The sequence below is a fragment of the Podarcis erhardii genome, assembly GCF_964252035.2.
Source record: "Podarcis erhardii genome assembly, chromosome: 3".
In the NCBI taxonomy this organism is placed as follows: domain Eukaryota; kingdom Metazoa; phylum Chordata; class Lepidosauria; order Squamata; family Lacertidae; genus Podarcis; species Podarcis erhardii.
In genome coordinates, this window is record NC_138507.1 from 16,001,361 (window position 1) to 16,027,774 (window position 26,414).

The 26,414-nt window shown below is 40.8% G+C and overlaps 1 protein-coding gene and 2 long non-coding RNA genes across 7 annotated transcripts in view; 2 read left to right on the plus strand and 1 right to left on the minus strand.

Moving 5' to 3' along the window:
• MACROD2 (mono-ADP ribosylhydrolase 2) overlaps positions 1-26,414 on the plus strand; it is a 997,401-nt gene that overhangs the window by 292,247 nt on the left and 678,740 nt on the right. The window lies entirely within an intron of this gene.
• LOC309339490 overlaps positions 19,651-26,414 on the minus strand; it is a 123,373-nt gene continuing 116,609 nt past the window's right edge. Inside the window, exons 2-3 of the long non-coding RNA XR_014155407.1 lie at positions 19,868-20,720; positions 19,651-19,748 (exon numbers count right to left, since the gene is read on the minus strand). This is a non-coding gene — a long non-coding RNA (uncharacterized lncRNA). The remainder of the gene's footprint in view (positions 19,749-19,867; positions 20,721-26,414) is intronic.
• On the plus strand, positions 20,239-22,513 carry LOC309339475. 2 transcript variants are annotated; one of them, XR_014155390.1, is made up of 3 exons: positions 20,239-20,362; positions 20,878-20,985; positions 22,142-22,513. It is a non-coding gene; the product is annotated as an uncharacterized lncRNA (long non-coding RNA). The 2 variants fall into 2 exon arrangements; XR_014155391.1 differs by having other exon boundaries at positions 20,245-20,356.

Here is a 26,414-nt window from a genome sequence, read left to right on the forward strand (position 1 = left end):
TCCAGTAGCACTATTATAGTGCCAGCTGCTCTAAATTAATGCTCACCCAATACAAGGCGAAATGACCCTTACTGCCTGCCTTCAACTTCTCATAATTTCAGCAGCTCATTGCACCAAAACAAAATTGCATGATCACAGGTTAAGCAAATGGCATTATGTGTCATATCTGTGTCCTACAGTATATTGCAACCTTTTCTTTCATTTTGCTCTTACCACCTTAGTGCCGAGAGGGTGGAGGGAGGGAGACAAGGGGGCATCTAATTTGCGAGAAGCAGATCCATATTTTATTAATTTTAATTAAGAAGTTAACAGTTTAGTGTTTTGTGTTTTTTTCAATCAGTGTATGTAGAGCTGCCTGTTGTTGTTATTGTTTCAGAGTCCTGATGAAAAATTTCATAAGGACCAATTCAATATCCACTTACCTGCAAGCATTCCATTGAAGCAAATGGCCCTGCACCTTTAAAAAGTCATAATTCCACTACTCTCTTAGTATGTGTGTATGTATGTATGTATGTATTAATTTTCCTTAAAATGCAGCCATAAATATGCCATATATTACACTTTGCAGGAACAGCAGTAGATAGATCTCGATCTTGATACAGATGATAACTTCAAAAGGGTGATGCTTATCTTTTATCTTGTTTGAAACAGAATTTCCCCATAAATCTTGTTGCATAGCTATTTATTCCTTTGCGTATTTGTCTTCTGATAGCCTATAGAAATTTTCATTTAAGGCAAAGTGGCAACACCAGCAGAAAATAAGTGAAGGGTTCTCTTTTGTAAGTTGTAATTGAGGTTATGGCATGGGAGTTTGCCTTTGGCAGATTTCTATTACTGAGAAACTGAAACCATGATTTTGGCTGCAGTGTAAGCAAAACAAATTAATTATTAGAGACATAGGGAGAATTAAATAACAGGAACGGGTTATCTGGAGTGAAATACAGTATATTGACATTTCTAGAGACACAGGATTACTGCAAGCAACGTAGTATTGAATTATCTAGTTCTTGGTAACTTCATGGAATTGCTTTGCAAGGATTAATGCATTCTTTTGATTACCATATTAGTGATCTAATACACTATAAAGTTTGCTTGGAAAACATTTTCCCTATTACATAAACTGTTAATTTGATGTTGGCAATTACCTTGAGGTGTGATAAGCAGGGCTAGCCAGGTAAAAAATAGTATAAATAGTAGTGTATGTTATTTTATTTGATAAAAATCCATAATTAGTCACAAGGGAATTAGCATTAGTGAAAATGAAAAGCAATGATAATTTGAGAAAAGTTGTTTGTGAAAGATTAATTAGAAAAATGGCTCTAATAATTGCATGTAACTAAGCATATGGCCAATGTTAAGTATGCATATGAATTAATACAAAGCCCTTATCCTGTAACTGAAGATACTATGTTTTCATAAAACTTTGCTGTATTGTTAATTTAAAGACAATGTTAGCATACAGTTGTGCTGTTATTGGTTCTGGTTCAAGGGCATTGATATACAATATCAAAGTGCAAAGTATTCATATTGTGAATTGTCCAACATAAATAACTTATCAGATAAGATTTTATTTGATGCATACCTAACATTTCACTTACATCCGTATAATAATTTTTCATTTTGTCTTGTTCTTCATATAGTGTGCATACAGTAAAGTTTATGTGCAGGCCCTTTTGCTGCAGATATAATGACTCACAATGACTGTTTCTGTAAGCCCACTCCAATGGAAAGCGTTGCCATCCTGTGCATGAACAGGGCTGAATGATGTCATCAGGAATGGATAGTCTTGGTTGCAAGTTAGTTGAAACAAAGCACTTGTATAATTCAGACATATCACATCTCTGCTAATAATGTACTCTCTTTTGGATAGATCTGTTTGTCCTATTCAGTGGGATTTACTCCCAGGTAAATGAGTAGAATTGCAGCTCATCACAGTAATCTTATAATTGTATACTCAGAAGTAAGTTCCCTTGGGTTCAGTGGAGCTTACTCCTAGATGGTGGGTTTGGGGTTGTAGCCTAAGCAAGTCTTACCTTACTTGTGTAAGCTGACGTCCTAATCAATATGAGCTTGGGTGCTTTAGATATTATCCACCTCCATGTAAGCCAAAGTCACAACTTAGAGCATTTATAGAAGGTAGACGATAGGGGAAAACATTGATTGGAGTATATGGAATGATGATGGGAGTCGTGATAAAATCCTATCTTAGGACTCCAACTATGTTTCTCATTGAATATTTCAGATCTCCCCTCACCACCACATTTTTATTATTATTAGATAACAAATTACCCTTAGAATTGGTTGTTAGGAAGCTGAGTATGGACTGAATTCCAACTATCAAGTTTATTTTAAGCATTAAAGAAATAAATAATAATTTTATGTTTTTGCATAATTAAAAAATAATAATTTCCATCAAACGATTTTCATGGTGATTTAGGATAGGGTTCTTGATTTCTTTTGTCTTGGTTTTGCTTCAATTTTACTAAATTTCATGGCTAACCAATGGCACAATCTTGCACATGTCTACTTTGAAATAATTCCCACTGTGTTAAATGAGGCTTACTCCTAAATGACTGTGCATAAGATTGCAGCCCAAATCTGAAACTACCAGACTGTGTTGCTTGAGAGTGAAAAAAGTAAGGGGGTCCTGTAGGACATTTCATTGTTTGCAAACTAGTACATTTGGGAACATAACTGAATGGATGTGATAAGATTTTTTTTAAAAAAACTGGTCCATTTTACATAAAGGCTGCAGGCTCTGAGTTTGGTGTTCATTGAACATTTACCTTGGTTCTAATGTGGGCATGATGGACTTGTCACCTTCCAAATGTTCTTGTTCATCACCACTAGCCATGCTGGCTTTGGTTGATGGAAGTTGCAGTAGGTTGGTGCTTCTGGTTGAAATCCAAATGAGCAGTTGTGCTAGACAGTTAACGGAAAACTACAAAGTTGCCTTGACACCTTAAAGATGCTGATTTTTGTGCACTTCATTGATAAAACTCATGCATGAAGTGTTATTTTATAATTTATTTATAAATGTATTTATAGCCTACCCTTGAATCAGCTATTAGAGTGGTACACAGCAGTATATAAGTATTTTTAAAATCATTAAAAGCCATATAGAGCAATCATTAAAATGGCTGGCTTCTCAAGGAAAAATTAAACAACTGCATAGGCCCATCGGCATAAAACAGTCTTTAAGAGGCACCTTAAAGTCAAAAGCGAAGATGTCTGGAATAGTCCTCTATTATATTTATCATACATTTGAGCAGTGCATAGACATGTCACAGGGATGGAGAACCTGTTTCTCTCCAGAGCTTAACTCTCAACAGCACCAGCAAGCATGGCCAATACTGGGCGATGATGGGACTTTTAGTCCAGCAACATCAGGAGAGTCATAGGTTTCCCATTCCTCTCTAGCATATTATGGCCATTATACACGTGTGTGTGTGTGTGTGTGTGTGTGTGTGTGTGTGTGTGTGTCCAGCTATATTTCTCTGCCAACCATGGCAGAGAATGTCTGACAAAATAGGCACTAGTTCCCTCCCCCCCAAGCAAAAAAGCAGAACAAAAAACAACATACGCCTGAGTTGCATCCAGACACTGAGTTGTAACCAGAGTTAGTCATATTTAGAGCAGGCATGTTTAAATCAAGGAGACTAAATTAAGTTCCATTGATTTCAGTAGGTCAGTAACTCATTGTGGATTTCTGCTGGTCAAACTATTCATTCAGATTAATAACATTTTCGTGGAAAGGATGACAGACTCTAAAAGCTTGCGTTAATATAATTTTTTAATATGAAGGACACATCTTTCAAAGTTTAGCTGCAAACTTATTCTTTTCTAGTGACAAAGATCTGGATTGAAAGCAGTAATAAAATTCAGTGACAAGATGGACTGAAGTGCTTTTCATTACTCACTATTCTGAAACAAAATGCTTTGAACAAACCGGGTAATGGAATTAAATTACATTAGAGGGGGTGCTGGCCTTAAAGCAATCTTTCTGTTATGTGTTTTGATGGATGAAAATTGCGTTTTGATATGCAAAGAATGATACAACAAATGAATAAATTCAAGTGTGGAAAATCTAAGGGAAGAGCATTTGGGAGCTGGATTAACACATTTTAAATGGCTGAATAAATGTCATGTTGTGTAGACACATCATTAACTGAAACTAAAACCAAAACACCCCCCACCCATTTGTCTAAATGATATGCCTTCAAAGTGTTTAAAACTTTGTCTTTATTTTTAACAACTGTTCTTTCCTAACCCCTTTTTGCTTTTCACCACCCATACTGTTTCCACAGCAATTGCACTTGAAATTAAGTCTTGTTGAGGCTGTATATTTCTGTCCGAGTGTTCTAGGGTTAAGAGGAAACCTTTCCAGGTGTGCTCTCACTGGAAAGGATGCCAGTCAGCAAATGTTGAAAAGATCAGGCTTTCATCGAACACCTGGGCTTCATTGAGAAATGAAGAATAATTGACAGATGCCTTTTTTTAGAGTTGCCATTTGTCCCTTGTAGTTTAAGTGGACAGAGAGGAAACTGAGACTTACAACCCAAGATCTAGCTGATAAATTCAATTCTGTGTGTGAAATTCAGTCCCCCACTTGCCTTCCCCCCCCCACCCACATAGCCTCCTTGCCCACAGGCTTCTGTTCCAGTTCAGTTGTTGCTAACAATGTTTGGGGGGTGGGGGTATATAGATTTTGCTGTGCTCGGAGCCAGCCAATGAGATTAGACACAAGGTCTTAACAGGGAGACAGTGTGGAGACAAGAGAAGAGACCTCCTGTGCTTGCAGTGCAAGATTCCGAAAGGAAATTTTGGCATGTTACCCAAGAATGAGACAAGTTGCATGTACCCAAATTCCTCCTCTTCACTCACATTAAAGGTACTGGAATCCTGTTGTCCTTTACATCACCCTGTGGCCTAAATCTCCACTCTTAGCTGATGTGGCAAACTTGAAAAAACATTCTATAAGCAGTAGTGACAAAAAGATCATTATCGCTGAAATGAATTGCAGTTATTCATGGTCATTAATCCAGATCTCTGAATTTGGGTACTACATTACAACAGTTTATGCAAAGCTGTAAGACGCTTAGACTATATATATATATACACACACACACACACACACACACACACACACACACACACACCTTGAGCTATGCATCAAATGTTTTTAAATTACAATTGTAACCCAACCACATGTTATTTTAGTAATCCTCCTTTGCCAATGTTTGTTTAGATACAACCCAGATTGATGATTTAGTGGACATTAGCAAATAGCAAAATGCTCAAAATCCAGGTATAAATATGCTACCTGCAACTTGCAATTAAAAATATGTTACAAATATGATAATAGGAGAATCAGATGGTATCGTTTCAAATAAAGAATAAGCAATGAAGGAAGCAACAGCCCCCTTTTTAAAAAACAACAACAAATTTTCTGGGACGGAAGTTGAAAATGTTGCTTTCAGCCATATTCCCTCCATTACAGTGGTACCTCGGGTTACAGACGCTTCAGGTTATAGACTCCACTAACCAAGAAATAGTACCTCGGGTTAAGAACTTTGCTTCAGGATGAAAACAGAAATTGCGTGGCGGCAGCGGGAGGCCCCATTAGCTAAAGTGGTACCTCAGGTTAAGAACAGTTTCAGGTTAAGAACGGACCTCCAGAACAAATTAAGTTCTTAACCTGAGGTACCACTGTATAGAATTCTTTGTTTCACACACGTATTCCCTAATTAGGGTAAATGCAAGAGTTCAGTAGCTCCCTCCACATGTGGCTAGAATGCTTAGGAGAAAACATCCCATAGGTGCCAATGGGAACTGAAAGAGAATACTTTTTAATCTCCCTCTGCCACTGCCTCCCCCAACATATTTCATATTTGACTGATATAGTATGGCAATAAATGAAGACAATGGGTAGAGGGTCAAAATCAAATACAGTGGTACTTCAGGTTACAAACACCTCAGGTTACAAACACTTTGGGTTACAGACTCCGCTAACTCGGAAATAGTACCTCAGGTTAAGAACTTTGCTTCAGGATGAGAACAGAAATCGTGCTTCGGTGGCGTGGCAGCAGCAGGAGGCCCCATTAGATAAAGTGGTACCTCAGGTTAAGAACATTTTCAGGTTAAGAACTGACCTCCGGAACGAATTAAGTTCATAACCAGAGGTACCACTGTACTACTCTTTCCCCTGTTTTCATATGGGATCCTCCCCCTATGTCCAAGTAGGAACCATATGTTCTGTGGCCTTTCCTCAGTGATGCTTCCAGCCTTCATGGGAATTGCTGTTGTTTCTTTGATATCCCGCCATCAGATCAGGGTGGCTAACCTGTGGCCCTCCAGATGTTATTGGGCTTCACCTCCCATCACTCCAGCGAGCATGGCCAATGGTCAGGGATCATGGTAGTTAGAGTGTGGAAACATCTGGAGGGACCACAAATTACCCATCCCCACAATAAACTGTAAATGCTATAACATAAAGATCAGGAATCCGAGTAGTCCTTCCAAAAACTGAAGTGCTCCTTCCATTCATGGAAGAGCTGGCAATCTGTCATAGGCTCACACAGACAGAAGTAAGCTCCCCTGAAGTAAATTGGATTTCCTTCTTCTGAGTAAACATAGTTTACAGCCTAAACTGTCTGGTCGCCTGCCTGCTGAGTCTGCTCCTCTGCTGAGATTTGCCATTTCACTGTTCCTCCCATTTCAGTTTGTAAGGATAATAAATCTGTTTGTTTACATGCTCCTCTTCTAAAGCTATTTGCACACAAGGAGCCTGCCATGATCAGTGACATGAGCAATAGAGAAAGGACTGACATGCCTTCGAAATAGGAAGCAGGGGGTGAACTACCATTTTAAAGAACCACAAGTTTCAAAATTGCCCTCTATCCTGCTCCCCCAAACAAACTTTCATTAAAAACTGTACTCTGCAGAGTCTCCTTTCCTTGAACTGTCTTTCTGTTATTTGCTATCTCCCTCCCTTCTTGTCTTTCTCTCTCCTTCTCTCATTTGAGAGTATGAAAAAGGAGAAAGAACTAGCTGGCCATAAAACATTTAGCATTGATGAAGAGGGATATTTAGAGCAGGAGGGGAGAAGAACAACACCAGCATTTAAAGTAATATGCCCCAGGTGTTTTGGACTACAACTCCCATCATCCCCAGGTAGCCTTAGAAGCTCAGCACAATGTGCAATGCAACACACTTCCAGCTGCTTACTACTTGAAGTCTCTCCCCCCCTCTACACAACAGAGCTCTGAAAGCTGTGGCTAAATCAGGATTGTGGGACAGTAAGATTCTTAAGCTGCAATAAGTATTACTGCATATATTCTAATTAATAGATGTTGTCCCCTCAGGTTTAAATATTCATGCATTTGTCTAATTTGAATGCTAACACCAGAGGATTGGGTTGAGCTCCTGTTTCTAATGTATATATAATGTATGTAAAATTTCCTGGAAGCGTAACTCAATTACAAATTGAGATTTCATACGGCAAAGTTTAGCAGTCTCACAATAGTGTGACACTTCAATAGGCTGTATGGAAGCCTCTAAGTGTTAGCTGGAGCAAATTAAGGGCTCAGTCCTGCTTACTTATATACTTTAAAGAAAATTAAATAACATCAAAGTGGAGTCTTTGATAAAGTCAATTCAGCATATCTCGTGCATACCCATTAGCTAGTTTTGTTGTCTTTGGATGTGGTAGGATTTTAAAAACTATTTTTGTGCAATGCTGCATCTTGATTTTTGTGTCCTTTAATACTGGAAATGAAGAAGGGGTGAGGGGGGTCATACTTTTTGCCATTGCAATTATTAGCCATACATTGGCAGCCATGTTCAACATATGGGCATAAAGCTGCTTCATGCAGTGGGATCCTGGGCCAGACAGGATCCCCTATCCCACAGAGATGCTTTACATGCACATGTGCACAGGGCTAATCAATACCGCTGCTAAGCATGCAGGAGGAGTGTTGCAGCAAGGATATGGGGTGGCCCCCTTCACTCATTCAAACTCCCTTACTTTAGAAAGACGGCAGCCACTCCTATGTAAAATGGTGTCAGTTTTGCCATTAGTTGTCATGAGATGAGGCTGCGGTCCATGTCCTCTGCCTCTTAGATATCACACTTCAAAACAGAGGTGCCAGCTTGCAATGGTGATTGTGCGTGTGGTGTTATGATGTTGGGATAAGCCGGGACATAGCTGAACGCGGCAGCCATGCAGCCAGCTGGTTCCACTTCCTCTACGTCCTCCTGGCAGAGCCACCAGGGGGAGGCTACTTCAACCCTCCTTCCTCACTGCGGTAGGAGGAGGAGAAAGAATCAGGCATTGGAGCTATGCTGGGCTCGATTCCATGCTTTGCTCCTGAGCTTCACCTCTGCACTTTTTGGACATGGGGATGCCCCACCCCCCAAAATATTTGGGGGGCCCAAAGGCCCCCAGGGGCTAGCACCCCTACTGCAATGAAATAATTCAGGCAAGATCATTAGGATGAAGATGAGCTGTTTTGCACATTAAATGTATTTTTATTCCTTTGCAACTTAAAGAAACAACTCAGTGTGGCTTACAACACACAGTGGTACTTTGTGTTACATACACTTCAGGTTACAGACTCCACTAACCCAGATATATTACCTCAGGTTAAGAACTTTGCTTCAGGATAAGAACAGAAATTGTACTCCGGCGGTGCGGCGGCAGCGGGAGGCCCCATTAGCTAAAGTGGTGCTTCAAGTTAAGAACAGTTTCAGGTTAAGAACGGACCTCTGGATCGAATGAAGTACTTAACCCGAGGTACCACTGTATTTAGGAAAATCCTATGCGTTGGAACCCTAGGCTCAGCCCTTTCAGGTTTCTTTGGTGATTAACTTGCAGTGCTGCCCCTGAATCCGCTGGCCTTGTTCTCACATCATAGTAAGCCAAACTGTGGTTTATTGGGACCATGCGAATGTTGAGGAGAGGAGTTCATGGCCACTGTGCTGCTCCACAGTCTCTTTTGCTCCCATGCCACAGTGGCCTAGGCTAAAGTTTGGCTTAACATGCCGTGTGAACCCAGCCTTGTGGTTAAGCTCTCTTCTCTCTAACAGCAAGCTGTCAACAAGGCGCGTTCTTAGCTAAAACTTGTAGAGGAAAAGCTCTGGAATGTACTTTAAGAGAAGATGGAATAATTTATGGTTCAGAGAAACTGTTTCCAGTTCTCCAGACTCTCTACTTCACAATTTGATAAAATGAATACTTATCTTATTTGTTCACAATATGCAATTTGCTCCTATAAAACCTTTCTAAAATATATTAATAGAAAGGTAAAATAATCCACTAGGATTCAGGGAGTAGGTAGCCACTAATTTGTTGGATACTTGGAGGTTTTTAAGTTACAACCAGTCATCTCATTGGTAAGCATTTTGGAAAGCCGTCTGTTTCACTGATTAATAACTATTGCAGTTTTAGAAGAAAAGTGTCTTAAGAGTTGCTGTCACAGACTGCCTTTTGAAGGGCTACTGCATTACCTGTCTGCGACAATATCTTGTGAGATATGACAGTCCTTGTCCGCCCATGCTGATAGCCCTTAACACCATGGTTTTTAACACTCTTATGCCAGGTCATACCGACCCTGCAGTATGTTTCTGTGCTTGTAAAGTATACTTGTGTATCAATTTTACTTTTCAAGTATGTTTTATCTTTTTGGTACAATCAAAACATATTACATTTGGATTGCCTTTCAGAGCTGCTAAATTACCAGTCTTGCTTTTCAAATCTCTCTGTCTCAAAATGTACAGCGTATATAATAGCTAAATAACTCTCACTTTAAAGTTTATGTGGCGGGGAGGGGGACACGGAGAAATTAGGAAGTTGTGTGGATATTCTGGATTCTTCTGTGCCCATTAGGTTGTGAAGCCCTTTGAGATGGCAATCAAGGGGAAGTTTTTATCACTTAAGGCTCTCTCTGTCCAATTGCCAAACCAATTTCACAGTCCTCTGGTGTCGCCAACCGGGTTTATACACACCTGCCTGAATAGTCAGTGTTATAACAGCAATTCACAGCCTGTGTCAGAGCCAAAATAAAGGGCCCAAAAAGAAACGTTCAATATCTTAATGTCAATCCCTTAAGCTACCTGAGCCATACAAAACTAGCCAGATAAATCATAAGTATTATCATTTCAAAGACTGGGTTTTCTCTAAAGAAAAATGAATCAGGCTGATATTTGAACTACAAAAAGGGATATCAACAAAGCTTGACTTATGGAGGACACGCCTATGCAATTTTTCTCCTAAAACTGAAATAAGTTTCCTTTTTTAAAAAATAAATAAATAAAAATTAAGCAGTTTTGAAGAATGGGTGTTAGAATCTAAGCATTAGAAAGGATAAAATACTTGTTTGTGTGCTTTTTGTACATCGGTCTGATTAATTTGGGGGATCATTCTGACTTTTCATCATTTTGAAAAATGTTTGAAAGGTAGCTCAGTTGTCTTGAGGACATATTTTATGTGATCTTTCTTTGTTATAAAGCCTATACTTTGACTTCGACGTATTATGTGGCCTTTGAAGAGATTGACTCGGGGCTCATCCAGACTTCCTTTTGTGCTGCCTTTCTAGGCATAGGTCCATGCTTTAAAGCACCATGTCTGAGTACTTTTTATTTGCCTCATGAAAACTCGCTCTTTAACACTGAATCAAATTGCTGTTGGTTTTGATTCAGTGGTAAGGAGCAGCAGAATTCACCTCCCAAACACACACACAGACACACACACACACACACACACACACACACACACTCTGACACAAAGCTTTAAAGGACACAGACCTGTGCCTAGAAAGTGCAGAGCAAAAGGCAAGTGTGGATGAGCACATAGTTGCACATGTTTGTATGATCCGACTGGAAACATATTCTGAAAGGAGACAGAAGGCCTTCTCCAATCTTTCATTAGCAAATAATGACTGACCATAATGTTAGTGTTTTGACATTCTTACAGGGATACAAGAGTAGTTCCTTTCTCAGGCATCAGTTATCATTTCTCCTAATTTTCTCCAGCTGTAGCTGTGAGTGACAATTTATAAAATAAAATAAAAGTTCTGTCCTTAGTACCTTTAAAGGATCAGATTACTATCCCAGAGGGCCTCTTTTGACTTCTTCACAGTGGGATCTCTTCCCTTAACAAGGTGTTTTCTAAAAGCTGTCAAACTATCTAAGCCCCAATTCCACATAATTGCTGTGGCTTAGAAATTCGATAGGGAGCTCAAACAATTGACACACTCCTCATGAATAACAGGTCATTGTTCTGTTAGGGTAGTTTGTTGGATTGCAGGTACCTAGACCAGAAGAAAACAAGCGCTCTGTATTCCAAAGGCAAATTGCAGCTTTAGGAACAAATGAGGAAATATCCCTGCTTTCTTCTTTCTCAACTTGAAAATGTGACAAGGAAATGAACCTGCACTAACGAGCTATTGCTCAAGATCTTCCATCTAATTATTCTTGCTTCTGAACTCTTTTTTACTAAGTGGAGTCAGTCTGTGATCTCTTACATAGTTTTATAGGTATTACAAAAAGAAACCCTGATGTGTCAGGACTGGCTGGTGAATGTGTGGAGTTTTAAGCAAGACTTTGGGGAGATGTAGACCTTTCTACAGTAAATCTGCATGGTATTAAAAGTCCTGCAATTTTTGTGTGCATTTCTGAGTATATTCTGCAGCTTCACTAATATACAGAGCCTGAATCTGAATGTAGTTTACTTTTTCTCTTTCCTTTGACATGCTATTTAGAACATCCTTAGAATGATATGAAAGGGTGGTGCTGTGGGTAAAACCTCAGCGCCTAGGACTTGCCGATCGCATGGTCGGCGGTTCAAATCCCCGTGGTGGGGTGAGCTCCCATTGCTCAGTCCCAGCGCCTGCCAACCTACCAGTTCGAAAGCACCCCCGGGTGCAAGTAGATAAATAGGGACCGCTTACTAGCGGCGTTTCCGTGTGCGCTGCGCTGGCTCGCCAGAGCAGCTTTGTCACGCTGGCCACGTGACCCGGAAGTGTCTGCGGACAGCGCTGGCTCCCGGCCTCTAGAGTGAGATGGGTGCACAACCCTAGAGTCTGTCAAGACTGGCCCGTACGGGCAGGGGTACCTTTACCTTTACCTAGAATGATATGACTGAGAACAGTTGCTTGAATTTGCATTTAATGCTGTAAAAATTGTTTACTATGCCTCTTTTATCTCCATTAGCCTTTCCTTTGCCAGTTGACTGTTTTTCTTTAGTATTCACTTTCCTGGCCTTCACCAGTCAGTATGTCTGAAACCTTTCTTCTGATATATATTTATTAGTATCTGTTTTGTGAGTTGTTTTTGTAGAAAATATACCATTTTGCACAATCTCTAACAGAATGTAATGTGTTTTAACAAGTTTAATTTATTACTTGTTTCATACATTTTTATCAACCTCCAAGCAGTTCCCAGAATGGGTCACAAATAAAAAAAGTTAAACCAGCAAGCAGACTTTACATCTACAACAACTCTGGAATTTATATAGTATGTCACAGCTGGTCCCTGTTAAACAGCCATGGTTTGGCTTGGTGACCTCCTCCTGACTCACTATAGAGATTATAAAATCATATTGGGAGTGAGTGGTGCTGTGGTCTAAACCACTGAGCCTCTTGGACTTGCTGATCGGAAGGTCGGTGGCTCAAATCTGCACGATGGGGTGAGCTCCCGTTGCTCTGTCCCAGCCTCTTCCAACCTAGCACTTTGAAAGCACCCCAGTGCAAGTAGATAAATGGGTCCCACTGCAGCGTGAAGGTAAACAGCATTTCCGTGTGCTCTGGTTTCTGTCACGGTGTTCTGTTGCTCCAGAAATTGTTTAGTCATGCTGGCCACATGATGTGCAAAACTGTCTGTGGACATCTCAAATTCGTCTCTTTCCACTCAATAAGTCCAAAAGTAGCTCTTCAACTATTATTATTAAGTGTCCAAAATAGTCTTTCTCCAGTACAATATGATGACTTTCTCCCCAAGAGTCCCAACAAATCTTAATAGTGTAATAGTCCATACTTATTTGCTTGTTGTGTCCTCGATAAATCATACTCTGTTCCATAGGTTCCAGTCAAATTTCTTGTGAGCAGTTTTTCACCCTGGTTTAAAGAAAGAGGGGGAAATCCTTCTTCCATGTTTTCCATTCTTTTTTCCAAACCATTAGCTAAGAGCTTAGGGACTTTTTCTTCTGTGTTCACTTCAGTTTGTGCACCATTCCCTTTCTCTCTCAGCTTCATCTCTGCCTTCTCCAATTGTCTCTTAAATCCATTTATTTCTTCTGGCCTCGCAACAACATCCTTTGTCTGTGTCAGTCCTCCAGACAGTCTACTCCCAACTCATCACCTGCTGCTGTTCCATGCTCAGGCAGAGGTAAATCCACATCTTTTCCCACAGGTCCTGTGCATTCTTTAGTCTGAAGTATCTCTGATCCAATCTCTCTCGAAGTTCTATGCATCTCAGCTCTTAACTCTGTCAGCTGTTCATCCAGGAGTCTTCACATTATATCAATAATCGGTGAAGCATTCAGCATTGTCATACTGAGTTTTATTAATCTCCCCCTTGGCAGTCTTCACTTCCAGGAACTTCCGTCTTCTTGCACATTCTTTTTTCACACAGATAAAATTCAGTTCCATTTCTGCAGCGCAAACAACACATACAAGACAGAGATTTACAGGCAGTATAAGTGGAAGATTTAAAACAGATTCAGAGCTCTTTTATCAGTTGTGTTCTTTCAAAGTCAAGTAATTAGTTTAAGTTTTGTGATTTATTTTCTAGTTTGTTAACCAGTTGGTTATTTAACATGGTAAATAAAATCTGTTTCGTACACAGTTTCCTTCATGGTTTAGTCTTGAAAAGTTTTCAGCTTGATTAGTTAGGATTCAGTGAAACCTCTCATTAGGACACCATGGCTCATTACAACTTTAAGAGACATCCCTAAAATTTGATTTGACCCTGCTGAGCATCACTAGCTGACTTGTAATCATCTTGCATTATTCATTATGTTTTACTATTGCAAGTTACCCCTGCCTCCATACTTGATTGGGTAAGCAATTCATTTAATTAATTGTCAAGTTTCAAATGGTATAATCCTTGGACTAAAAATACAAATTCCATGTGCTCAAATCTCCAAGGCTTCACAGAAAAGCACATTCCAACGAAAGTTTTAAATACTTAAATTACTCCTTGCCTACTTTATGAATTACAATGTTCTCCTGAAAGCAGAGGATTTGCCATTTTACTTCCAATGAATCACTTATGCAGAACCACATCAAAAGCATGGCAAAAGGGACTTGAATTTTGATTAAAAAGGGAAGATAAAGGAATTGATTTCTGTCATCCCATTACTCTGTAAGAAAGGGTCTAAAAACATTCTGGATTCTAATTAAAACTGTTTCTACTCTGCTGCTGGTGGTGATAGGAGGGGAGTTATATAATTTCCTTTGGAAAAGTGGTGCCAGAGCTGAGCATTTATCAAGTTCTCAGCTTTTTACATACCTGAAAGTGCTACTTTGGCACATGAATTTCAGAAATTATTTTTCATAACAATTTTTTTTTGGAAATGCTTCACTATAGTTTCCTGATTGAGGGCATTCAAATTACCAGTTGCTTACAGTTGTGATGGTACAAACTAGTTTCCCTTTGGCAGACCTTGTGCATTTATAATGCAAACTGAGCTTGTAAAGCAGAAAGAACCATAAGGATTTTCTGCCTTTATTTAGGAAATTGTGGCTGTGGGTTTGTAGCACAGGTCTTTTCCGTGCAAGAGAAACAGACTCCTTGCAGACATTCCTAGCATATAAAAACCAGGTGCAATGGCTGTAAAATGTTTATAGGATGCAATGCTGAATTTAACACTGAGTAAAAACTTGGCAGACGACAAGCATTTAGGGAAAATGAAAGATTGTGCTTTAAAATGAACAGTCTTTATAAATGAAAGGGTTTCCAGGTTATGTCTTCTTTGTTGTCTCTAAATACTGGCACTTTTTCAACTTTGTAGTATGCTGCCTGAAATTAAATGTATACTGATCATAAAACTGTCATACACAGACAATACCATTGTTGTTAATAATAATAATAAGGTGGGATGTGGGTGGCGCTATGGTCTAAACCACTGAGCTTCTTGGGCTTGCTGATCAGGAGGTTGGTGGTTCAAATCTGTGCGATGGGGTGAGCTACCCTTGCTCTGTCTCAGCTCCTGCCAACCTAGCAGTTTGAAAGCATACCAGTGTGAGTAGATAAATAGGTACCGCTGCGGTGGGAAGGTAAAATGGTGTTTCTGTGCGCTCTGGTTTCAGTCATGGTGTCCCGTTGTGCCAGAAGCAGTTTAGTCATGCTGGTCACATAACCCAGAAAGCTGTCTGTGGACAAATGGCCTTCCTTGGCCTGAAAAGCGAGATGAACACCGCACCGAACACCGTCGCCTTTGACTGGACTTAACTGTCCAAGGGTCCTTTACCATAATACTAATAGAATAACAATCCTTTCAGTTTTGTTATTTTGCTGTGTGATGGAGACGAGGATTCTGACACAGTCAGAATGTGGAAAGTATTTAGGATTGTTGTCAGAGTCTAATTGTTGGATATTACATGTAACTTTATTAAAATCTTGATCCCTTTCTCTGTAAAAAACAAGATTAAGGGTACAATACTAAACACACTTATTAGTGAGTAAGCCCTATTGGAAACATTTGTGGAAGGAAAGAAGCAGAGAATTGCACTTTAAACGTATGAGAAGGGAACAGAATACACATTTGTTGAAGGTCCATGATACAGATTCCTGATGTTTTTTGGGGGGAAATGACCTATATTAAAAGAGAGACTATGGATAGGTTTGAAGGTATCTGGTAGTGTTTTTCAACCACTCTGTAGAATTAAGAGTGGGGCAGCTGAGGAAGCATCTCAGAAAATCTATCCCCTTCATTTTCTTTCTCTCTCCTTTTCCTTTCTTCTTCCATAGCACATTTGTCAGTTTAGTTAATTGTATCTCATGTGACTTTGGGGCTCTGGAGTGGGGTGGGGTGGTTTTTGTTGTTTAGTCGTGTCCGACTCTTTGTGACCCCATGGACCAGAGCACGCCAGGCACTCCTGTCTTCCACTGCCTCCCACAGTTTGGTCAAACTCGTGCTGGTAGCTTCGAGAACACTGTCCAACCATCTCGTCCTCTGTCGTCCCCTTCTCCTTGTGCCCTCAATCTTTCCCAACATCAGGGTTTTTTCCAGGGAGTCTTCTCTTCTCATGAGGTGGCAAAAGTATTGGAGCCTCAGCTTCACGATCTGTCCTTCCAGTGACCACTCAGGGCTGATTTCCTTCAGAATGGATAGGTTTGATCTTCTTGCAGTCCATGGGACTCCCAAGAGTCTCCTCCAGCACCATAATTCAAAAGCATTGATTCTTCGGCGATCAGCCTTCTTTATGGTTCAGCTCTCACTTCCATACATCCCTACTGGGAAAACCATAGCTTTAACTATACGGACCTTTGTCGGCAAGGTGATGTCTCTGCTTTTTAAGATGCTGTCTAGGTTTGTCATTGCTTTTCTCCCAAGAAGCAGGCGTCTTTTAATTTTGTGGCTGCTGTCACCATCTGCAGTGATCATGGAGCCCAAGAAAGTAAAATCTCTCACTGCCTCCATTTCTTCCCCTTCTATTTGCCAGGAGGTGATGGGACCAGTGTAGAAATGCATTAAAAGGGGACCTGCAGTTTTATCAGAAATAACTGGGTTGTGGAAGAGAGTTTTAATAGACTCTTGGTTGTGTGCTCCCCAGGGAGGTCACTTCAGTGCTGCTAACACAGCGGTTTGACTTCACCCCTGGAGGTGCACCCCACTGTCTTTCAAGGCAGATGGATGCCAACAACAACAATGGCTTGTAGAAGAGTTTGGATTTGATATCCCGCTTTATCGCTACCCGAAGGAGTCTCAAAGCGGCTAACATTCTCCTTTCCCTTCCTCCTCCACAACAAACACTCTGTGAAGTGAGTGGGGCTGAGAGACTTCAGAGAAGTGTGACTAGCCCAAGGTCACCCAGCAGCTGCATGTGGAGGAGCAGGGAATCGAACCCGGTTCACCAGATTATGAGTCTACCGCTCTTAACCACTACACCACACTGGTACTGCAGTTCTGCTCTTGCAACAGACTTCCCCTCCCCTCTCCTCTCTGATGCAGTTCCCCCTCAAAATGTGCTAGAGAGGGTGGGGTGAAATATTTGGGGTGTCTGGGGAGAGGAGAGGATGGAGAACTGTCACAGAGTGGAACTGTGTTGCTGCAGCATAAGATGCAAGCCTATGTATTTTGAAACGCAAGGGTGTTTTTCTCTCCCTATGCTGGTTTATTTCAAATAAAAAAGTTAACATTTTTAAAAGTGTGGCGTGAACTCCTCTCATTTGATGCGAGTGACAGCACTGACGCAGCAGTGTTTAATCATTGCTACCCATACATTTGTATCCATTTAAATTCCCCTACCCTATTGGAGCCACTGTTAGCCCTGCTGGTTGTGTGAGCATGTGTCAGACAGCTGACAGCAGCTTCAGAATTTTGCGAATTTAGATTGTTTATATTGTATGCAGGGAAGGGATTAGACCCCCACCCCACTGCTATTTTTCAGATCAAATTTAGAACACCGCCCAGCCATTCTTAAAAGTAAAAGTGCTGGGAAATCCAATCACATCTCCCATGCAACAAGAATCATTGTCCTATATATCAGTGTTTCCCAACCTTGGGCCTCCAGCTGTTTTTGAACTACAATTCCCATCATCCCTGACCACTGGTCTTGCTAGCTAGGGATGATGGGAGTTGTAGTCCAAAAACAGCTGGAGGCCCAAGGTTGGGAAACACTGCTATATATACACTTTTTTGACCGTTCAAAGCGCTTGACATGCAGTATTTCCATTTTACTTAAAACAACCGTGTAAGTTTTGCCACTTAATGTTAGACGTACGCAATGAATAGCAATCTAAGAAAAATTGTGTCAGTCACTTTATTATTATACCTACATTAAGCGCATAAAACAGAGTTAAAATAAATTACTGCTATCCTGCCCAAGCCCTATCTGCAAAAATACTGTATAGTCCTGCGATGTCATAAGAATTTAAAATGAGATGGTGTTACAAAAGTGAGGTCAAATGACAAGAGACAGACCTCATAGATAGCCACACACCAAATTTACTCATGCAACTGCTTTTCTATGAAATGATTGTTTAAAGGTTGAGAAGAAAGGCCAGCATTTGCATTTAAATGGAGGTAACTTGGTGTAGAAATGGTGATTGATGACCTCTGCCCTTGCCTCAAGTATGTAGTTGTGGTGTTTTTCCTTGTTTTTGTTGGAAGTTTGCAGGAGTCAAACATCAAAGTAAACAGATGAAAATAATATGAAATGAAAGAAATTGGCTAAATGCTATCAGTGGCTCCCAGATGACACTTGATTGATATCTCTTTATACTCACTGGGCTTCATTAACCATTTTGCAATCATTTAATCAGCTATATTTTTAACAGTTTTCCCCTAGTATCTGGCCTTTACCATAAAAGATTTGAGGGTCACGATAGCCCTGGAATCAATTGACAGTGAATGTTAATGAAATCTCTATGAATTTGTTAAAGAAAATATTAAGGATAATTGGCAATTTGCAAGTATAAGCTTTTCATTATACAGGTCAGAGCACATTCAGGTTTTTTAATTTTCTGTGAGAATCCCTAAGGGTTTAAATTCACATTAAGTCAATGGGAAAACTCCCTTTTCAATACTTGTGGACTGCATATCAAATACAGCAATTTTCAGGTGAAGACAGAGGCCCTTTTCAGAGGACAATTCAAGAGTGCCAGAATGTGCCTAGGGCTGGGGGTGGTACAACAGCAGTTGGTCCCACCCTGACCTACAGATGTTCACTGGACTTTAGGCCAAACCTATCCATGTAAAGCTGTCCATGTGATCAGGAATTTGCAAATACCAAGGTTCCTGACTGTGAAGACAAGTCTGTGCATGCACACTTTGTACACTCGGGGTTTACAGAATCTAGTGAAGATGTAAGACCTGTTGCTGCAACCTCCCTCCACCCAACTGTTGTTTGGAAAGGACTTCACGAACTCTCAAAGGAGTGATGGTTTGAACACACATATACTTCACGAACACACATACTTCACGAACTCTCAAAGGAGTGATGGTTTGAACACACATACTGCATTCCAAAGCATTTTCCTCCCAGAAACAAAATGCCAATTCGAACCACATTTATCACGCTTTGAAAGTCTTTCTGCGTTTTTTCCTTTAGGAAGCAATTAACTTCATCAGGTTTATTTACACTTCACTCAGACTTTTGGGAGTTGTGAGAAAGGAGTGGCTCCTTTTCGCCTTTCTGTGGATTTGTACGGCATGGGCAGAATGGACAACTTTAAGAACCAAATTTTGACCATTCATTTAATGCTTTAGATTTTGGATTCTAAAAAATGATCGTCACTTTCACTTGAGTATTGTTATTGATTAGTGATGGTTGTTCACAATTTTAGAGGGAGGAAAGCAGGTTATTAAGTTTTAAATAAGCTGAGTTTGTTAAAGATTATTTTACGAATCTGGCAGCAACCCTTCTTCAATCATTGACTGTTTCTCCTGAGAGATTGTGAAATTTAATTCCATGAGGAATTAAACAAGGACAGATCAGTTGGGCTGGCAGAAAGCTGTCTAGTAGCTCCAGTTCCTTTGGTAGTTTCTTTTTCTTTGTGCCTCTGTGAGGGATGCTCATTTATTGCTGGGGAGAGAGGTGGGGAAAGGGGGGTGAAATAGATGGATGTGGATAGATAGATAGTGTGTGTGTGTGTGTGTGTGTGTGTGTGTGTGTGAATCTATGGTGTGCTTAGCCTCACTCACTTTTGGCTCTTACCTCGCCCATTGCTGGCATTTGGCCCTGGAAGAGAATGTGGCCCCATGTGTGTACAAACACACACATATGGTGGGGCTGTTTTTGTACTCTCCTTCCATCGTAGCAATATGTTTTACAAAAAACTCCCAGCCCTTCTTGTTCAAACATGCAGTGGTGGTTGATGTACCATTTTGCCAGTAGGAATCACTGGTTGCCACAGTGGGTGACCAATGGAAGAGAGAATTCTCATTGTTACTGGTGACAATTGGAAGGTGACAATGGAGGCAGTGGGTGTGTGCCTCTGAGCACCAAGCAAGCGAATGGTTGCTAACTGCTGCAGCATATTGACATGGGAGAGGGCAGCCAGCCAGCCAGGAGCAGAATTAGGATGCTAAATTAACAGGCAACTGAGTATCTTGCCATTTCCCAGAAAGATGAAAGTTCTGTGTATAAATCTGTGGTATAATCTCAGCATTCTTGGTCTAGCCAAAAGTAAGGTAAAGGTAAAGGTACCCCTGCCCATACGGGCCAGTCGTGTCCGACTCTAGGGTTGTGCGCCCATCTCACTTAAGAGGCCGGGGGCCAGCGCTGTCCGGAGACACTTCCAAGTCACGTGGCCAGCGTGACGAAGCTGCTCTGGTGAGCCAGCACCAGCGCAGCACACGGAAACGCCGTTTACCTTCCTGCTATAAAGTGGTACCTATTTATCTACTTGCACTTAGGGGTGCTTTTGAACTGCTAGGTGGGCAGGAGCTGGGACCGAAAGATGGGAGCTCACCCCGCCATGGGGATTCGAACCGCCGACCATGCGATCGGCAAGCCCTAGGCACTGAGGTTTTACCCACAGCGCCACCCGCGTCCCTAGCCAAAAGTAATTGCTGCTTATACTGTTTCAACTGAACAGCAACCTGAATTGACAGCTGTGTAAGCTAAGCCGTATGGGGTTTATTGAAAAATCTAGAGGTTTTAGTATAAACACTTACAAAGTCAGGGCTCGTTAATCAATTTTCTAATCAAGGAAGCAGAGATAACAAGTGATCATCTGGAGCAGCAAGTATTTTCATAAACTGCAGCAATTAGCAATGTGGCTCTCACAGACAAATGGGGAGCAGAATCTCCCACTCAGGTGAGCTCTGAGCATATCCCACGTGACATTCAATCACATGTGAAATGTTTCACTGCTAATGTACAAAATTTGAGTTTGTAGTTGTCTGTGCTCTTGAGAATTTGCAGGGATCAAGCTCTAGTTACACTTTTAGACTTTCGCAGCAGCAAAATTTTCTGGGAGGTTAGCAGTCCCTTTGCTCCCACCAAGGTGCTTTGCAGGTAATGATATATGCAGCTACAAATGGTTGCTGAGGGAAAACTGGTGGACAGCAGAGGCGTTGTCTTAGAAGTATGTGGCATGCGATGCTAACTTTCTGTGGGAAAGGGGTCTAGCTGCAGAATCAGAAGCCCATGAGTGTCAGGGGTGAGAAGCTGCCTGTTCTTAATGCAGACAAATTAGAGCTTTAAGCGACAAAACTGATATTTCTTTGGGATGTCTTACCAAACAAATAAGCCTTGGAGTGGGGTAGGGGACTTGTGTGCTTCCCAGCTGCCATCAACATACAGAAACTATGGAAAGCCTGATTCACACAGGGCAAGGGTTGTTCTCTAGAAGACTATTGCCCTACTTCAGGCATTACCTAGTCTTGCAAAGTAAACACCTCAGGGAAAAGAGTGTAATAGTTTCACCTACCCCAATCATTGTTCCAGTTTCCCTCCATAAATTGGAATGCAATCTTCTGAACTGGGGAGCCTCCACAAGTAAACAATGTTCTTTGCTTCCCTCCAACTTAGGGTGCTCTCCAAATTAGGGTAAGTGATCAAAATGGTGACCTGGGGAGGCAGAGCTAGCATACTCTTCCTCTTGACTAAAGCATGCCTGAAGTGGGGAACCCACTTTGCTACTCCAGTGGCCGGGTGGGCGAGGTGATCAGCCTGCAGTGCAGCTTTGCAATGCCTGCCCCTTACAAGGCTTTCTTAGATTTGCCACTTGGCCATGAAAACAAGGAGATGCAGGGATTCTCCTTGGCTGCTGCTTAACAATAAGGGAGGGGAAGTGGAAAGTGGAAATAAGCTAGGATTGCTTTTAAGCAGAATTTGTTTCCTAACTTGGGGTGGCAAAAATATATATGAGGAAATGGTCCATTGAAATTCTGATATATGTGTAAATTGTAGAGAGAGAACCGTTTGTTTTAATCACTATTTATTTCTTACACTTATATTCCATCTGTAAGGGCTTCAAGATGAGATATATGGTTCTGTCCCTCCCATTTTTGTCATCACAACAACCTTGTGAGGTATGTTAGACTGAGAAATGGTGGCTAGTCCAAGCTTATCCAATGAGCTTCACGTTTGATCCCTGGTCTCCCAAACCCTAGTCAAACAATGAGAGTGAAATAAAAGATTAGGCTGTGATAAATCTTAAGTGTTTGTAAATTGAGTCTACATTACATTCAGGTTATTATTGTTTTAGGGTGTTGGTTATTTTGAGTGCCAAATCGAAACATTTCAGCCTCAGTTATGTTATTTGTATGTTTCACTGTTTAATGTTAGGGCAATGTAAAGTTAATGTTTTAAATTGAAGTGAAATTGCATCTAACTTATTTCTAACAAAACTGGCATTTAAATGGGATTAATTGCTGCAATAAGAAAGAAAACTTTATATGTTAACTACATGTGGATCATAACTACTGTGTATTGTTTGTTGTAATAGTTCCCATGTAATGGAAATGAATATTGCAAAAAATAAAATTATGGCTGCTTGAAAAGAAGAAGAAAATACTATAGAATCTAAAATTCTCCCGCATTTTAGAATGACTGACAGACTACTGAGAAGTTAAATGTTACACAATGAAATGTATTCACCTCTCCTTTTGACCATTAAGGGGAATGATAAGATGAAAGGGAGAAAACATCAATGGTGGTGTCTGTTACAAACCCCATCATATCCCATCAGCACAGTGGTATGCACCGAGTTCTCTAGGCACCTCAGATCTCTACATGGAAGGGAGTAATGTTGGCAGTGAAGCAGAGGACACAGTATCACATTCATCTGGGCACTTTTATTAGGGCCATGGTCTCCTAGTAACAAAAGCCATACGCTGTGGGTCAAAAAATAAACCCTCCTGAAATGAAAGAATTACTCAGTCTGCCCTGTGACCTGATGAAACTTTTGCAGTATCTTTCACCTCTCTCTTGGAGTGTTCAGTCAGATAACTTTTTTAAAATGTCATTTAAAACAATGTGGCAAAAGCCAATAGGCTTTGTCAAAAGGCAAAGGATTACAGTTATAAATTACCATCCACTCAAATCTATAATATGTCACAAATTGCAAAATAGTGCATGTTTGTCTATTATTGTGGGATATTTGCCCCCCTCTGTTGGATATGTAATGCAATAACTAGCATGCTTATTCAGAAGTAAGTCCCACAGAACCCAGTGGTTCTTATTCCCTAGTAAATAGGAGTAATTTAGGATTGTCGCCTTAATGCCTTCTCCCCCCTTTGCCTTGTTTTTAACTTTTCCCTTGAAAAATCTAGTAGTAATGTGTTCATTCCAACTCTCTGTTGTTATGTGGATGGTATTGATTGCTAGTTGGGTACTGGTAACATGGACTGTCAGCTTTAGTTTCATGATAGCTTCATTTGCATAGACTCCCTGTGTCTATTCCAAGGAACAGACAAACCAAGGCATTCATCCAGATGAAGGATAATTGTACATTTTCTGTATAAAGTGATTTGCCATTTTAGAATCTTACCAATTTACTCTTACAAAGGACTGAAATTGCTCAAGTTAAGGTTCATGCCTAAACTTCAACAGCATACAGGCAGTATAGATGTTGTACAATCTCACATTTTGTGCTTGCTACATTTTGCAGGTGAAAAATGTACTCATAATACCATATTCTCACTGCCAAAAGTTCTCCCACACACCACCCCCATTGTACATCACTTGAACGCTCAAGTTAACCCACTCTGTATTATATTGATTTACCTTGCAATATCTGACCCTTCACAGATGTAAAAGCAAAATTCTTCTCATTAAGAATGAAATGCCTAATTGTAATATGATTTATCACCAGCACTTCAAAATAAGCCTTATCAGCAACAGTGTACAAAATGGTATGTGGCGCTACATGTTACATTTTGTGTTTATGGGCATGCATCTGCATGCATGTGCATTAAAGATGAGATATATTAGCCCTATGCTATTTAACTTGTAGATACCCAGGGAAGAGGCTAGAACCAGAAGCAACATAATTCTAGCACTACACATTAACAATTTTAACAAGGCACTCGCTAGAATGCACCTACAGCAACATAGGAGAAAAACTGTGCTTTACCACAGACAAGAACCAGAGAGCTGGGACTGTCAAGGACAACTGGATCGTATACAAATGCATTATCCATGGCTAGCCTCTGTTGCATTCATTCTTGCTGTTTGCTTACTTATTTATTGCAGGGTAAGCCAGTGTGGTGTGGGACGCGGGTGGCACTGTGGGTTAAACTACAGAGCCTAGGACTTGCCGATCAGAAGGTCGGTGGTTCGAATCCCTGCGACGGGGTGAACTCCCGTTGCTCGGTCCCTGCTCCTGCCAACCTAGCAGTTCGAAAGCATGTCAAAGTGCAAGTAGATAAATAGGTACCGCTCTGGCGGGAAGGTAAACGGTGTTTCCGTGCGCTGCTCTGGTTCGCCAGAAGCGGCTTAGTCATGCTGGCCATATGACCCGGAAGCTGTACGCTGGCTCCCTCGGCCAATAAAGCGAGATAAGCGCCGCAACCCCAGAGTCGGTCATGACTGGATCTAATGGTCAGGGGTCCTTTCACCTTTTAAGCCAGTGTGGTACCCTCCAGAAGTTCTTGGACTATGATTTCCATCAGCCCCTGCCAGCATGTCAAAAGATCAGGGATGATGGGAGCTGTTGTCCAGCAATGACGGGGGGGGGGCACCATCTTGACTACCCGTGGCTTTATCGCATTGACTCTGAGAGCCTTGTGATACATGAGCTCTTGATCATCGTTCCAGGCAAAGCTCAACTCTATGGTCTAATTAAACATAGTCTGCTGAATTCTAATAAAGCATGTCAAGACTCAGCCACATAACCAACCTCAACAGATGAGAAGATCTATTACCTTTCCTTTTGAACACCTATGTAGACTTTGAAAGCTTTCAGTGTTGGAAACAAGTAGCTGATTCAGTGAATAAAAGGCAGCATTCAGCCTGCACTTGCTTTCTGTTTCTTGCCTTGGCTTAGAGTATTCATTACGTTAGTCAAAACATGGCTCCTGAGGAAGTGAATGGTGATTCACAACATTTAGTGGGAACAGGATATTGTTGCAGTCATTTTTATGCCTTGAGTGGCAGGCAAAAACAATTCAAGGGCCAGGTAGACACACCTGGACTTTTGCAGCCATCTCTTTGTTTCTGTTAATCTGGAAATGTAGATTTAACAGATTTAACCTTTTAATATGTTACCAAATTGATGTTATGTTAGCACCTACATACAATTAGAATGAAAAAGTTTGATAAACAAGACAAGTAGCTCTTTCCCAGCCCTCATTTTCAGATCTATATCAGATTCTGGTGCCACCTAGAAATTGCTGCTTGGAGAAAGATGGTCAGACACACAAACTGAATAAAAGAGGCAGCAGTTGCCATGTGCGATACCACTGAGTGACATAGTAATGAGACTTTCATAGGCATCAGATATAGGATATTTCGACTTTCAGCATGTAGGGTATTTTCAGTTTTTTGTTGTAAATGAAAGTTAAATTGCCATGATTTTAAGTAAACCTGAGGTTTATCTTGTTACTTGTCATTTATACAGGTAGCAAAGCACCAGGAAAGAAATTGCATCTCCTAAGTAATAAAGGGATACCCTATGGAACTGGTATTATGTTATGTGAGGATTGATTTCAGAATGTTCTCTGTTTCAAGTGTTGCTTTGGATAACAAAAAGCTTCAGACCTTTATTTGATGATCTGCCAAACAGAAACCTTCTTTTAAAAGAATATTCTGCTTCAAAGTTTCTCTGTATCCAGGCACCATATTACACTGATTTTGGAAATCCAGCTGAAATTCTAAATGTTCCAAAATACTGTTTGTGGTCAAATCTTGTTTCTGTTCTAACATTGGTATTAACATTTTAAAAACGCTTCATGTTGTTTTAAAGCTGTGAAATCCCTTAGTAGAAGCTTAATAATACTGTATAGACTAGTGGCCACCAGTGTGGGGTCTGCAGGAATCACACTACCTGCTCGTACCTTCTGTGGCACCCACAAAAGGTCTCAATAAATAGCCCTTTCAAAAATCCACAATACGCAGGAGACTGTTTGCCTTCCCTGCTCAGTTACTCTTTGCACTGGCTGAGCCTTCCCGTACCTTGAACGTGGTCCTTTAAACATGCATATATTTCACTAGAAGGAGGGATTCGATGTCCATCTTTCCGTCTGTTCTGAATAGAGGAGAGGTGAAGAGCTTCTCTCTGTGACCAGACATGGTCTGACT